The sequence below is a fragment of the Leguminivora glycinivorella genome, chromosome 19 (assembly GCF_023078275.1).
Source record: "Leguminivora glycinivorella isolate SPB_JAAS2020 chromosome 19, LegGlyc_1.1, whole genome shotgun sequence".
Taxonomy (NCBI): Eukaryota; Metazoa; Arthropoda; class Insecta; order Lepidoptera; family Tortricidae; genus Leguminivora; species Leguminivora glycinivorella.
The window spans coordinates 6,703,910-6,718,641 of record NC_062989.1 but is presented as its reverse complement, the minus strand read 5'-3'; the positions used below and the strand labels follow the sequence as shown (position 1 = coordinate 6,718,641).

The 14,732-nt window shown below is 39.2% G+C and overlaps 1 protein-coding gene and 3 long non-coding RNA genes across 4 annotated transcripts in view; 2 read left to right on the top strand and 2 right to left on the bottom strand.

Annotated features, from left to right (window-relative positions):
• LOC125236750 (small G protein signaling modulator 2-like) overlaps nucleotides 1-14,732 on the top strand; it is a 195,097-nt gene that overhangs the window by 66,993 nt on the left and 113,372 nt on the right. The gene's annotated exons all lie outside the window — the stretch shown is intronic.
• On the bottom strand, nucleotides 464-6,123 carry LOC125236464. Its single transcript, XR_007178205.1, has 4 exons — nucleotides 5,971-6,123; nucleotides 5,524-5,725; nucleotides 4,955-5,061; nucleotides 464-751 (listed from the first exon to the last, which is right to left on the bottom strand). It is a non-coding gene; the product is annotated as an uncharacterized LOC125236464 (long non-coding RNA).
• On the top strand, nucleotides 10,295-12,493 carry LOC125236465. The gene is made up of 3 exons (XR_007178206.1): nucleotides 10,295-11,143; nucleotides 11,253-11,441; nucleotides 11,886-12,493. It is a non-coding gene; the product is annotated as an uncharacterized LOC125236465 (long non-coding RNA).
• On the bottom strand, nucleotides 11,824-12,864 carry LOC125236466. Its single transcript, XR_007178207.1, has 2 exons — nucleotides 12,661-12,864; nucleotides 11,824-12,571 (listed from the first exon to the last, which is right to left on the bottom strand). It is a non-coding gene; the product is annotated as an uncharacterized LOC125236466 (long non-coding RNA).

The window sequence follows — 14,732 nt, the reverse complement described above, 5'->3', positions numbered from 1 at the left end:
GGCAGTTTATTCGTTTAGTGAAATAATAATATTGCTGCAATTTACTAGATGCACGTTTTGTGCAAGTCACTCGTGAACCGTTCACACAATATTTCATAGGGATATTTCAGGGAACGTGATTTTTGTGGTTGGTAGGACGTCGCAAATATAACTGCACGCAAGGTGCTCTGCAATCTGCGTGAGCCTGAGCGAGCCTCGTGCGGCTGCCAGCTGCCGGTTCAAAGAGATCTCGCTTGATTCGATCGCGATTCGATTGAAACAAGCTAGATTCTCTCCAAAAGCCGACAGCCAAAGGCTCGCGCGCGAGTATGCTCGACAGGTTCGGATCCGTGCGCAGCTTTTACAGATACTTCCCAGCATAATTTTAATGATTATGTATGATCAAAATAACTAGAAACGAAAAAGTCAAACTTAAAAACTACCTCACACAAAAATCATTGATTGTAAAACAAAAACATGGATATACAGACAACATAATTATTTTATTTGAAGTTTTTTCTTCAGACCGCAAAAACAGCACCATACTAATGAAAAATGATATGTATACTTATGTAGTGTTAGACATTTGAATTGAACATATGTTATCATAATACACACAAACACTATTTTAAAACACTGTGTGAATACTACGACGGTTAAGAGCCCGCAGGACCCGAGCTCCTTCTCATATTTGAGAATACACCCGTCGCGCTGAAGATGCGTCACTAAGGCCGTTCGCACACGCACCTACTCCTCGCCTCAGGTGACATACCTGCAAAAAATTAAATTCATTAAATCTATAATTCTGATTGTACACGTGAAACATGAGTTTGCCGCTGATGAGATGAAGGATTTATGATATTTTGTATGATTTAACTTTATTGATTATTATTATTATTTGCCTGAGCGCTTTTGGAGCTCGCATCCTGCACAGTCTCCAATACGTCTGCACGATTTCTTAGAAACTGATAAGTCTTCAAGAGGAGACTTTGCAATTGTGGTTTTGTACATGGAATTTTCCTGTACTTAAAATATTTTATACCATACAAAATTACAAATGAAGCATTAGATAATTATAAGAAACACATTCGCAAAAGTTATTTTTAAATCAAATTTCTATTGAATATGTCTGATAGCGTGCATTAGGGTAATTTCGAAAGTCACAGAAAAATCACCATTATTTCCATCATCATATCAATATTCCCCTTTCGAAATTACCCGAGCATTTCTGTGCTTCGAAATTACCCCAATGCACCATGCTAAAAGAGTTGACCGTGACGTCACTAAACACGAATTCCTACTATTTCCATAATTAGCAAACTTAAAAAGAAGCTGATTTGTGTGCTACTCTGCGGAGGCGAATGACCGAAATGAACTGAATCTTTCCGTGCTCTGAGAATCGGTCTTTGCTCATTTAGTTCAGTACAGGATCGGCGAACACGAGCGGTTTGGATCGAGAACGAATGTCTGACTGCGCCGACCGAGAGTGAGAGCAGAGCAACAAAAAAAGTCAAGTTTTCATATTAAACTTCGGTTACTTACAACCTTTCGGCCCGGAATGTTACTATCTGTAGACTATTCGTATCATTTTGACACTACTCGGTCCCATTCGTTCTGATCTTTCCGACCGCAACGGTCGCTGGTCTGGCTGAACTAAATGAGCAAAAGACCTAAAAGAGCGAACTAGTTCGTGGGGGCGACTGAACGAGATCGGAGCGCTCCGATCAACGAACGAAACGGCACAAGCCTAATGGCGACTCTGCGGATGCCAGAACCATAGCGAGCATCCAAAAGTCCCAAGCCTAATAATGAAATGCAACTAAATGTACCTACATATTATGTTTATGACTGTACCTATACTGCCCCGCTAAGCCGAGTGGCGCTATCTCAAAACCAAATGATTTTGGAAATGGAACTGTCAGTTATAGATCCATACTAATATTATAAATGGGAAAGTGTGTGTGTCTGTTTGTTTGTCCGTCTTTCACGGCAAAACGGAGCAACGAATTCGAACGAATTGACGTGAACGAGTTGACGATTTGACGTGGTGATTGATTTTTTAAGTGGATATAGTTGAAGGGATGGAGAGTGACATAGGCTACTTTCTGTCTCTTTCTAACGCGAGCGAAGCAGCGGGCAAAAGCTAGTACTTTATAAGTTAGCTGTGGATTTCCGTTTGAGATAGCGCTTTTCGGCTTTAGGAGGCCAGTATAGGGGGCAACGAAATAATGGGCTTTGAGCGTGGAAGGGACATATCTCCGTCTCACTTACCTGTACACCTCCTGACATAATAGCTCATAAGCAGGGAGCGTACTTTTCATGCCGATGACATTAATCTGACATCACGCTCCAAATTGGGTGATCCCAAATAGTTTTATTGTAAATTATTAATCATTAGTCGTCAATTATTTTAATCATATACAAATTACTTCAAATACAGTAGTCCATTTACATGTGGCATAAATAATACCTACTTGAAATGTGAAACGTGAATAAAATTATTTGATTTGTTTTTATAAATAAATTTAAATAGTATTGTTAACAACACATTACAATAAATACGTAGAAAAGAGAATTTCTCTCTAACGTAAAGCACACCATCCTTCTTGCATTCATTACCATGCAAATAAATTCATAACTTAAAATGATATTGATGACTAATGATTAATAATTAACAATGATACAATTTGTGATCATCCTATATGGAGCGTGACGTCAAATTGATGTAATCGGCACGAAAAGTACGCTCCCTGCTCATAAGGTTCAGGTGGAATGCGGAATTACTGAAAGTACATAAATTTACTAAGTTGTAATGATTTTTTCAATACGTACATAATAAAAGGCATTTGTACGTCAATTTCCATAAGAAAAAAGTAGATAATGTAGATTCTATCTATGAGTACCGATACAATCAAAGCCCATTATTTCGTTTCCCCCTATAGGTGCAGTCATAAACATCATACGTACATATTGTACGTTATACGTAATTACGTACATCATTTTACCATAGTTAGTTGAAGTTCATTATGAAGGCATCGCCGCCGCGCCGCAGAATAGCACACGCTGAATTGACTAAAAGGAAAGTAGACTTCCCACTTAATGCTAGTTAGTTACACTGTCCAGTTTTTGGACAACTATATATATTATAAGAGTGACCCACATGTCAGTGCGCTCCCTAAGCGTATGATTCAAGACTCTCAAATTTCTTGAAACATGGTCTACAATAAATTTAATTGACTTACGAGATTTGTTATTAAGAGTAAAGTTTAAAAAAAACCGGCCAACAGCGTGTCGGGCCACGCTTTCCGGCCGTAGTTTTCCGTATTTTTCTCAAAAACTACTGAACCTATCAAGTTCAAAACAAATTTTCCTAGAAAGTCTTTATAAAGATCTACTTTAGTATTTTTTTTTTATATTAGGGTTCCGTAGTCGTAGTTTCGCCATGTCTGTCTGTCCGTCCGTCCGCGGATAATCTCAGTAACCGTTAGCACTAGAAAGCTGAAATTTGGTACCAATATGTATATCAATCACGCCGACAAAGTGCAAGAATAAAAAATGGAAAAAAATGTTTTTTTAGGGTAACCCCCCTACATGTAAAGTGGGGGCTGATATTTTTTTCAAACCAACCCCAACGTGTGATATATTGTTGGATAGGTATTTAAAAATTAGTAAGGGTTTACTAAGATCGTTTTTTGATAATATTGATATTTTCGGAAATAATCGCTCCTGAAGGAAAAAAAGTGCTTCCCCCCCTCTAACTTTTGAACCATATGGTTAAAAAACATGAAATTTTGAACTTGATAGGTTCAGTAGTTTTTGAGAAAAATACGGAAAACTACGGAACCCTACACTGAGCGTGGCCCGACACGCTCTTGGCCGGTTTTTAGGGTTCCGTAGTCAACTAGGAACCCTTATAGTTTCGCCATGTCTGTCTGTCCGTCCGTCCGTCCGTCCGCGGATAATCTCAGTAACCGTAAGCACTAGAAAGCTGAAATTTGGTACCAATATGTATATCAATCACGCCAACAAAGTGCAAAAATAAAAAATGGAAAAAAATGCTTTATTAGGGCACCCCCCCTATATAGTCTTTATAAAGTTCTACTTTTGTTATTTTTTTTTCATATTTTTTTAAGTTGATAGGTTCAGAAGTTTTTGAGAAAAATACGAAAAACTACGGAACCCTACACTGAGCGTGGCCCGACACGCTCTTGGCCGGTTTTTTTTTTTAAACATATGGTTCAAAAGTTAGAGTTAGAGAGTCTTTTTTTTCCTGTAGGAGCGATTATTTCCGAAAATATTAATATTATCAAAAAACGATTTTAGTAAGCCCGTATTGATTTTTAAATACTTATCCAACAATATATCACACGTTGGGGTTGGAATGAAAAAAAAAATCTGTCCCCACTTTTACATGTACCCTAACAAAACACTTTTTTTCCACTTTTTATTTTACCACTTTGTCGGCGTAATTGATATACATATTGGTACCAAATTTCAGCTTTCTAGTGCTAACGGTTACTGAGATTATCCGCGGACGGACGGACGGACAGACAGACATGGCGAAACTATAAGGGTTCCTAGTTGACTACAGCACCTTAAAAATGATGTGAGATTGAGATGATTATTTATCAATACATTCTTATTATAGGCTACTTTCCTTCTAGTCAAATCAGCTTCTTTTTAAAAACTCTCAAAACGAATTTGAATGATTTGCTGATATGGAAATTAAATGAAAACGTGTCGACTGACATCAAGGTCAACTCATATGGTCATTATAAATTTCAATGAGACTTCTTAAATAGAAATTGGGTTTAAAAATATTGCAGATTATTTTTAAAGGCAATTTCTATTTAAGTTTTGCTTCGTCAATCTCCTTGCTCTCGTTATCACTACTGTCATTGTCCGACATTTTGTATTACTGAATAAAAATACAGAAATAAATAAATGAAGAGAAGGGTAAAATGTGCAAGCTAACCAAATTCCATCGGGCCAAACAAGGTGAGTGCACTGTCGCGTTGACACATGGATCTGCAGTTGGAGAATGGCCTGGCACGAAGTAGCGGGGCGCTGGGCCACAACCATCTGAAATGTCCGGTACGTGGGCTATATAAAGCAAGTGCAAATAACAGGGAGGGAGGTGCAGAAACAGTTAATGAGAAAACCCAGGAATATTTATGAACACACACAAATAATTTGCAATTAAATGCACCCAAATATCAAATGCTACGCAAACGCTACACATCTCTTAGGTTAATTAAGCTGAGCTCGGACTATCAAAGGGTCATGTTGGACTATTTACATGACGTTTTTATACTTGGTACACAATAAAATACAAATATAAATGTTGTAGACAAGATACAAATATTGTACTCTCGACGGCTTTTTATTGTCAAGTTGTAATATCAAGCAATCACAACTGACTACATACCTAAGGGTCACTTGCACCACCGAAAATGGAGGGTTAACCCGAGGCTAACCCACCATTTCATATGGAATTTGACAGTCGAAAAGGGAATCAAAATAGACGTATAAATGCGCAACTACCTTTCTAAGCTTGAGAAAGATCCGCCGCGTCATTTGCACCCGACGAGTCCGACGACGAATGCGTGATGACTTGATGACGTGGCACTGGGATAGACTTCACTGGCCATTGCTCGCAGGCCGGGTCCTGTCCTGTTGTTGATCGCCGACTTGTCCAGGATGGCGGCAGATGATGGGGCATGGGGCAACAAAAAGAACCCTGAACCTGAAGACAGTGAAAAATTATATTGAATTAGAATGTTTAAAATAAATCGCGTAATGCGCCATGTCGGTCGTCCGGTGGCGAGCCTTTTTTCTGTAATATGATATCTTGGGGATTCACGCCGCCTCAGTGCGCGCCCCGAGACACGCAACGCTTAAGTGGGAACGCTACCACAATAAACTCAATAAGCTATCGAATAGTTAACTGCCACATAGGCTGTAAATGGGTAATTAAATAGCAAATCTCACCATTTTTCCGATCCGGTCAGCTAGCTTCAGCTAGCGGATTTATTTTCAAGTTCACACAGGCACGCACGACACGATAGAAGATGGCGGCATTGCATTGGCGTCCGCCGTCACGCTCCAGGCGTCGCGGCTTTTTTTTTTTTAATTTATTTCCTGACCATGGATACAAGTCCTTCAGTCGCTCGCGGCGCGTCGCGGTCCGGGGTTGCCAACTCTAAAACCGTTCTCAGAAACAGAGGGAAAATTATATTTATAATATTCAGAGCCCGTAACTTTCATAATAATATTATTTAGTTCCGTCACCGTCAGAGGCGAAAATGCATATCGTGATTTCGCTAGGACGGGTATATACATATAAGTTGTATTTAATAAGAAACCCCCCTTAGTAATTAGTCTCTGGCATATAATTTATAAGTGTAGGTATTCAAAGAAGAAAATATTAATTTACGTGAAATGATCAATGAAGGATTTAGAAATAACTGACAAATATTATTTTGTATGTTTTAATGTTTATCTTTTAATATTTATTGTGATTTATTTTCAACACGGAATAAAAGTATAACAGCATCTCAAATAAAATAATTATAATGTATTAAATGATAATGCAAGTTTGAATATACTATACTTATGACGTTTTTCAGTACAAAATCGTGCTTCGAAGTTTCGACCCAGCATAATATAATTCGCTTCTCGCAGTGCGTAAAAAAAGACGATCTGTACTGAAAATGTTTATTAACAAAAACAAATGAGACAAAACAGAGAGAATGTCCTATATAATATTTATTTATTTATATCCGCCAGTGACCAAACTCGGCTGAGCCTGTATCTTGGCTAACTGCGAGTGTGATTAACATTTGTAATCACAAAATTTTTAGGGTTCTGTAGTCAACTAGGAACCCTTATAATTTCGCCATGTCTGTCCGTCCGTCCGCCCACCCGCGGATAATCTCAGTGAGACGTTATCACTAGAGATCTGAAATGTGGTACCAATATGTATATCAATCACGCCGACAATGTGGTAAAATTAAAAGTGAAAAAAATATAATATATATTAGAATACCCCCCCTACATGTAAACTGGGGAGTGATTATTTTTTTCATTTCAATCCTAACGTGTGATAAGTATATTGTTCGATAGGTATTTAAAAATTAATAGGGGTTTACAAAAATATATTTTTTTGATATTGTTAATATTTTCGGAAGTAATGGCTCAAAAAATAAAAAATAAATGTGCCCCCGCCCCCTCTAACTTTTGAGCCACAACTTAAAAAAATATGAAAAAAAAATCACAAAAGTAGAACTTTATAAAGACTTCCTAGTAAAATTATTTTGAACTTGATAGGTAGAACAGGTTTTGAAAAAAAAAATACGGGAAACTACGGAACCCAATACTGAGCGTGACCCGACCCGACACGCTCTTGGTCGGTTTTTAGGATCGGTGATCCCATTTGTGTGCGCCCAGTAAGCTAGCAAGCCAATCCAATACAACCCACCGAACACCGAATCCCCCAATGTTTTAGCTTTTTGAGTAGGATGGTAAGGTAACTGAGACAGAGTATATCCTAAATCTCTTTTATACACTGTGGGAGTGAATAGGCCGAAATATATTTAACCATCCCTTTTTTGTGTAAATCAAACAAAAAATATTACATGAATTTAGTTTCTGAATGTATTTCCATGTAAAAAGTAAATGTTTTTCATGAAACGAGTTTTAACTTTTTTTTTCTAAAAACATGATTCTTGAAACGAGTTTTAACTTTTTTTTCTAAAAACATAATTCTTGAAAGATTTTACTTTTCACTTTTTGACATTTATCAATGAGGATAGTGAAACTTCAGTGAAACTAATCTCCATAGTGGCATCAACTCCCTTAAAAAGATCTTTTTTACTGAGTAACAATTAGATTTTTTTTCAATTGATAGTAACTCTGAAGCTAGGCGATGTCCAAAAAAGTATAAGTAGGTACATGACAATATAGTCTCTAAAAGTGGTCAGAAATACACTGTTAAAATCTTTTGACGACGTTAAAAATATTTAGGGTCTGTTTAACAATGTCTAACTAAAGTATAGCTAATCAATAAATAAAGATAAAACATCCCACAGTTTGCGTTTTGGTCCAAGAGCTGGCAGGATTTTTGAGCAGGTCCTTGAGGCAACCTGGAAAGGTGCTCAGATGCTTCTCTAATCATAACCCACATCAGGTCTGCAAGTCTGGCAGCTGGGGAGTGGGGCTTTATCGAGCTATGAATTTTTAAAGATTTAATTTTTTGGGCCCAAAAAAGGTGTTTGAGGCAACCTGGAATTATTAAAAAGTGAAAGTAGAGTTCCTCAGAAGTCGCATAGTGTTCATGCCAGATAATTTGGCCGGGTTCTTCACCGTGCCAGAACCGTGCAAAGTGGTAAAAAAAAATCCAAAGAAGGTTCTTGAGGCAATCTGTCATTTTTACCAGTAAAACATGAGGGTCTAAATAGCCATGAAAAAATAATGCCATGACATGAGGTGGGTGGGTGGGTGCCATGACGTACCCTGCCATTCGATCTTGAAAGTCAATTTTTTAGTTTTTCGTAAATAACTCGTAAACGGTGGCCCATAGCAAAAAAATATGTTAAACAGAAAATATCTATATAAAATTTCCTACAAGAAAGGTTATGTACGTTTTTTCGATACGATCAATATATAAATGGACTAGTTTTTTAAAGGTGCGCGGGGCCCGAGGGCATTTGATTTTTCCAAAAAAATTTTTCTCATTCCTATTTTTGGACCCCGTTCTTACCACGTGAAAAATTTTAGCGCGCTCGGACCGAAGATAAAAAAATAACAATTCAAAGTCGGCCATTTTGAAATTTTTTAAATGCTATTCGATGGACCTCAGATAACTACATACAACATTAGTTTAAGTACTTTTAACCTTTTTCCTACCGTTACGGAGCTATGGGGATTAAAAAAACCTCCATACAAATTTCAATCGGTCTTCAAAGGCCGCCATTTTGAATTTTTCAAAATTTTGTTTTTGTATACTAATCTTTGGGCGACTGTACACGCGTCTGCCAAATTTCAGTGCGCTCGGACCATTTTGAAATTTTTCAAAAAATAAAGTCAGCCATTTTGATTTTTTAAAAATGCTATTTAGTGGACCTGAGGTGACTGTATAACATTTGTTTGAGCACTTTTCACTTCTTTGTACCGTTACGGAGCTGTGGTAATTAAAAGAAAAACCTCCATACAAATTTCAATTGGCCCTCAAAGGCCGCCATTTTGAATTTTTCAAGATTTTCTTTTTGAATATAAATTTTGAGGCAACCTTCCACCCGTGTGCCAAATCTCAGTGCACTAGGACCATTTTGAAATTATTAAAAAAAAAGGTCGGCCATTTTGATTTTTTTTAATGCAACTTTTTTCTACTCCGAGACCTGTATGACATTTGGTCGAGCACCCCCGGCTATCTCTTACGGTTTAAAAGTTGCCATACAAAATAAAAGTGGCCAATTTTCTCACACTCGTAGCATTTTTAATTTTTTTTTAATTTCATTCGAATCAAGGCCGCTTAGAGATTCAACGACCAAAATTTGAGCACTCTACGAAAAGTCGGCCATTTAAAAAAAAAAAAATGGCGGCGTCAAAAATTTCCCAGGGTCCTCACTGCCAAGAATAATGTTATACAGAATTAATCTACATAAACTTTTTTAATATTATGTAAATTAATTCTGTGTAACATTATTTTTGGCTGTGAGCCACCGTTTTTGAGTTATCAACAAAAAACGGCCCATGTAATCTATTTAAAAATACTTTCCAACTAAAAAAATTATCCTAGCGTAAAAACCTATATAACATTTCTTATAGGAAATTTTATGTAGATATTATCTGTTTAACATATTTTTTTGCTGTGGGCCACCGTTTACGAGGTATTGACGAAAAACGGAGCATGTAATCGAAACACTTTCGAAACCGGGCTCTACGCGGCGCTACGACATTTTCGCTACATACGGGGAAACCCATGTAATCGGCTACGCTTCTACGAGCGGTGTGCCCGACAGTCGGGTTCTTGGTAGCGAAAGTGTTAAAAAAAACTTTCTTACTAAATTATCCATTTATATATTGATCCTATCCAAAAAACGTACACAACCTTTCTTGTAGGAAATTTTATGTAGATATTTTTTGTTCAACATATTTTTTTGTTGTGGGCCACCGTTTACGAGTTATTTACGAAAAACTAAAAAAAATGACTTTCAAGATCGAATGGAAGGGTACGGCTACGGACCCCACCTCATGTCATGGCATTATTTTTTCATGGCTATTTAGACCCTCATCTTTTACTGGTAAAAATGACAGATTGCAACCGAACCCTAATAAAACTTATTATATTATATTATTATGTATTTTTTCCACTTTTTATTTTTGCATCTCAGCAAAAGCAAATTTCAGCGGTTTCCAGTCCAGGACGGACGGGCGGATGGACACACAGACAGACAAATATGGCGAAACTATAAGGATTCCTAGTTGACTACGAAATACTAAAATAAGCGCCAAATTTGAAACATGGGCGAAGGTTTATTGTGCCATAGAAAATTTGAATTAGGCGCCTTTTTTAAACGACAGTATTTGCTTGGCCATAATTTTCTTTAAATAATTTTATTAATGTAAATGTTGCAAATAATTGTGAAAATAAAGTTATCGAATAATAATACTAAAGCCTGACCAGAAATATATGACTATTATTGTCAAGAGGGCGCTGTTTATTCTGATGTATGGGGTGACATTGCAGTTTAGTATGAAGAATAGTTCTCATATTATATTTCTGGTCAAGCTCTCAGGCTTTATCAATCTATGACTTTCGAGCCAATTCATCACTACTTTTAAAAAATTTCGTATCTCACGCTGTTCCTCAAAGTTAAAACGCAGTAAGTCTATATGCATTCCATACATACTTACTACAATTTTCTTTTCATTGATAGACGAAGATATGAGTTTTTTTTAAAGTAGTGACGAATTATTTATGTCTCCTGATTTTTAGGACGTGTCTTCTGATTTTATTCAAATTGGACCTGGCAACACTGAAATAATGTCAGAATCTTTTCTTTGACATTATTTACAATTTATATTATTATACATAATTGGTGTTTTCACTATTCTTAAGCTAAAAAAAAAACACCTGTTTGTCCTCCAAAGAATACCTTATGTACGTATGAAACATATTCTTTCTTCTAGTATGAATTGTACGCATATTGCCAAACTTCAGGTTTAATTAATATAATATTGTTAATCAAACTACCTCTTTTATTTTGCAGTGGATTCACAGGATGATTGAGGATTTGAGGGAAGCATGTTAAGACTGTGACAATATGGTCTTAAGGCAGCCGGCCTCATTGAGAACAAGAAAATACCCTGCTTTATGTAGCGGTTGTTATTTGTTAATATGACATGTCTCGGCAGTGTAGTGACCCTGTGCTTAATTAAGGCTTCAGGTTCAAATCATGGTGAGGGCATTTTTTTATATGATAAACACTGACCCGCCCGTGCCCGTGCGTGTGCGTTGCCCGTGTGGTGACGGGTTAAGAATTTCACCACCCCCTTTCTTCCCGTGGGTGTCGTAGAAGGCGACTGTGGGATTTGGGTGAAATTGTGGCGTAGGCGAGAGGCTGGCAACCTGTCACTGCAATGTCACAATTTTCGTTTTCTTTCAACCCCTGAATTGCCAAGAGTGGCACTGAGACTTTAGTAGTTTCATGTGCTCTGCCTACCCCATCATGGGATATAGGCGTGATTGTATGTATGTATGTATGTATAAACACTGACATTTGTTTCTCAATAAATGTATTATTATACACGGTCAGAGTATAGCAAAAGGACTTAGAAAAATTTGTGAACAATTTTTTTATTGTTTTTATGCAGTACTATTCTAAAACATTACTTTGTTATAGGTAAACCAAAATGAAAGCGGCCGGTTGAAAAAGTAGCAGAGTCGAAAATGGAAATTAATGAGCTGCAGAAGTAAATTTTAGAAGAATAATTCTCTTCTTCTTTGTTGTATCCTTGTGGCTGAGGGACATGACGAATGAGGCCATTCTTTACCAGTGTTCTTCACGCCACTCAATCCTGGGCCCGGTGCATGCTAGCCTGCAGTGGTCTTTGTCAGAGACGTTATTGTGTCTGCCCAATGTGTGCCCATGCTGCCACTTCTTCACTTCCTTGCCGTGTCCTGTGATTATGGGAAGAATAATATGCAAATAAAAACCAACAATGGGCCATCGAAGAACAGGAGAGGGCATGTGGGCCTTAGAGAAAGAGTTGTTAATGTGAAGACTAAATAAATTCAACAAATAAAATCTCAACTATAATACTGTCTTTGGTACACCCGCTACCATCGCGTCAAATAGTGAAAGTGCAGTTCAGTGTAAGCAAAGACAGTGTACAAGATATACCACTCACCTATGGCATTAGTGTTACTAGACCACATTAATACATAAAGACTATTTTTCTAAACTTGTGTATAGCTCTGTGTTGTCTTAATAAATCCTATTGGAAACACTGTTGTTATTCTGATTAGCCAGGCCTGAACATTACACTTCACCATCTTATAAGAGTGCCGACTATTGGGAACCTGAACCTAAATGACAGTAAGGGTCACTTGCACCACCGAAAATCCGAGGTTAACCTTAACCCACCATTTTATATGGAATTTGACAGTCCACTAACCTTGACAAGCGGGTGGTACAAGTGGCCCTAAGGGAACGCCATCACACAATGAAGCTAGGAATATATTGCGCTGACGTCCGCGATCGCACGTGCACGACCGACAACCGATAGTTTGCACAATTCAATCTAGGAACATACTATGCGGACGTCCGTCGTAAATCGACCGCGGACGGGGATCTGGACTGGACAATGAATATACACTAAAGCTAGGAACATACTACGCGGACGTCCGTCGTAAATCGACCGCGGACGGGAATCTGGACAATGAAATTACACATAGCCGTGCAAACTATCGGTCGACGGACGTGGACGTGGCCTTGAGCGCATGGACGTCCGATCGAAATCTGGCTCGCTGGATGTTTTGTTCCGTGCACACTGATCGGTCGCGGTCGCGGTCGATTTACGACGGACGTCCGCGTAGTGTGTTCCTAGCTTTAACCGTGCAAACTATCGGTCGACGGACGTGGACATGGCCTTGAGCGCATGGACGTCCGATCGAAATCTGGCTCGCTGGATGTTTTGGTGACCGTGCACACTGATCGGTCGCGGTCGATTTACGACGGACGTCCGCGTAGTGTGTTCCTAGCTTCATGAATATACACTGAAGCTAGGAGCATACTACGCGGACGTCCGTCGTAAATCGACCGCGGACGGGGATCTGGACAGTGAATATACACCTCACCGTGCAAACTATCGGTCGACGGACGTGGACGTGGCCTTGAGCGCATGGACGTCCGATCGAAACCTGGATCGCTGGATGTTTTGTTCCGTGCACACTGATCGGTCGCGGTCGCGGTCGATTTACGACGGACGTCCGCGTAGTATGTTCCTAGCTTTATCCAGATCGCGTCCGCGGTCGAGACCCATAATATGTTCCTAGCTTTACCAGTTCCACAATATAATATATAATATTATGTGGTCTGTACGTGGCTTGGCCCGAACCCCACTGATGTACACGCCGCTACGGTGGGGAGGCAAGTATGGTCGCGCGATAAATGATAAAAAACATCATCGTTTACCGCTCGACTATACTTAATGCCTGCCAGGGAGCACACGTAAGGCCGTTTTCACATTATCCGATCCGAATATCGGATGTCGGAAGGATTTTAATGGAAAAAATCCAAGATGTCGCCAGTAATGAATGGAATAGCGGTTCAATACATCCGATATCGGATCGGATAATGTGAAAACGCACTAACGTCGTTATACTCGTACCTACAGCGTCAAGCTAGGAACATACTACGCGGACGTCCGTCGTAAATCGACCGCGACCGCGACCGATCAGTGTGCCCGGAACAAAACATCCAGCGAGCCAGATTTCGATCGGACGTCCATGCGCTCAAGGCCACGTCCACGTCCGTCGACCGATAGTTTGCACGGTTATGTGTAATTTCATTGTCCAGATTCCCGTCCGCGGTCGATTTACGACGGACGTCCACGTAGTATGTTCCTAGCTTCACCCTCGGATTAGGCTGGTTTTACGTCACGTGGACCGACCGCGCGGAGCGATCCGCACTGGATTTATGTGTTAACTTCAGGGAGCGGTTTAGATTTAAGCTAGGAACATACTACGCGGACGTCCGTCGTAAAACGACCGCGACCGCGACCGATCAGTGTGCACGGAACAAAACATCCGGCGAGCCAGATTTCGATCAGACGTCCACGCGCTCAAGGTCACGTCCACGTCCGTCGACCGATAGTTTGCACGGTTATGTGTAATGTCATTGTCCAGATTCCCGTCCGCGGTCGATTCAAGACGGACGTCCGCGTAGTGTATTCCTAGCTTTAGAGTGGCATGGATGGGTCCGCGCGGACGACAACATCATCATATAAATTGGTCGCGATCCGCGCGGACGGGCCGCGTGAGACTAGTAAACTGCATGCTGGGGATGAATCTATTGAGTGGTTCGTGATGGAGTCGTTGGATATCCAACATTAGGTCTTTCTAAACGTATAGGGGTTTCGAAATGAAATTCGTCCTTGATGTAACTTACCCTAATACCTACCCACCGAGCAGTAAAAAAACAATCTGAAAAATCTAATATACTTAGCTTAAAACATCTATTGTGTTT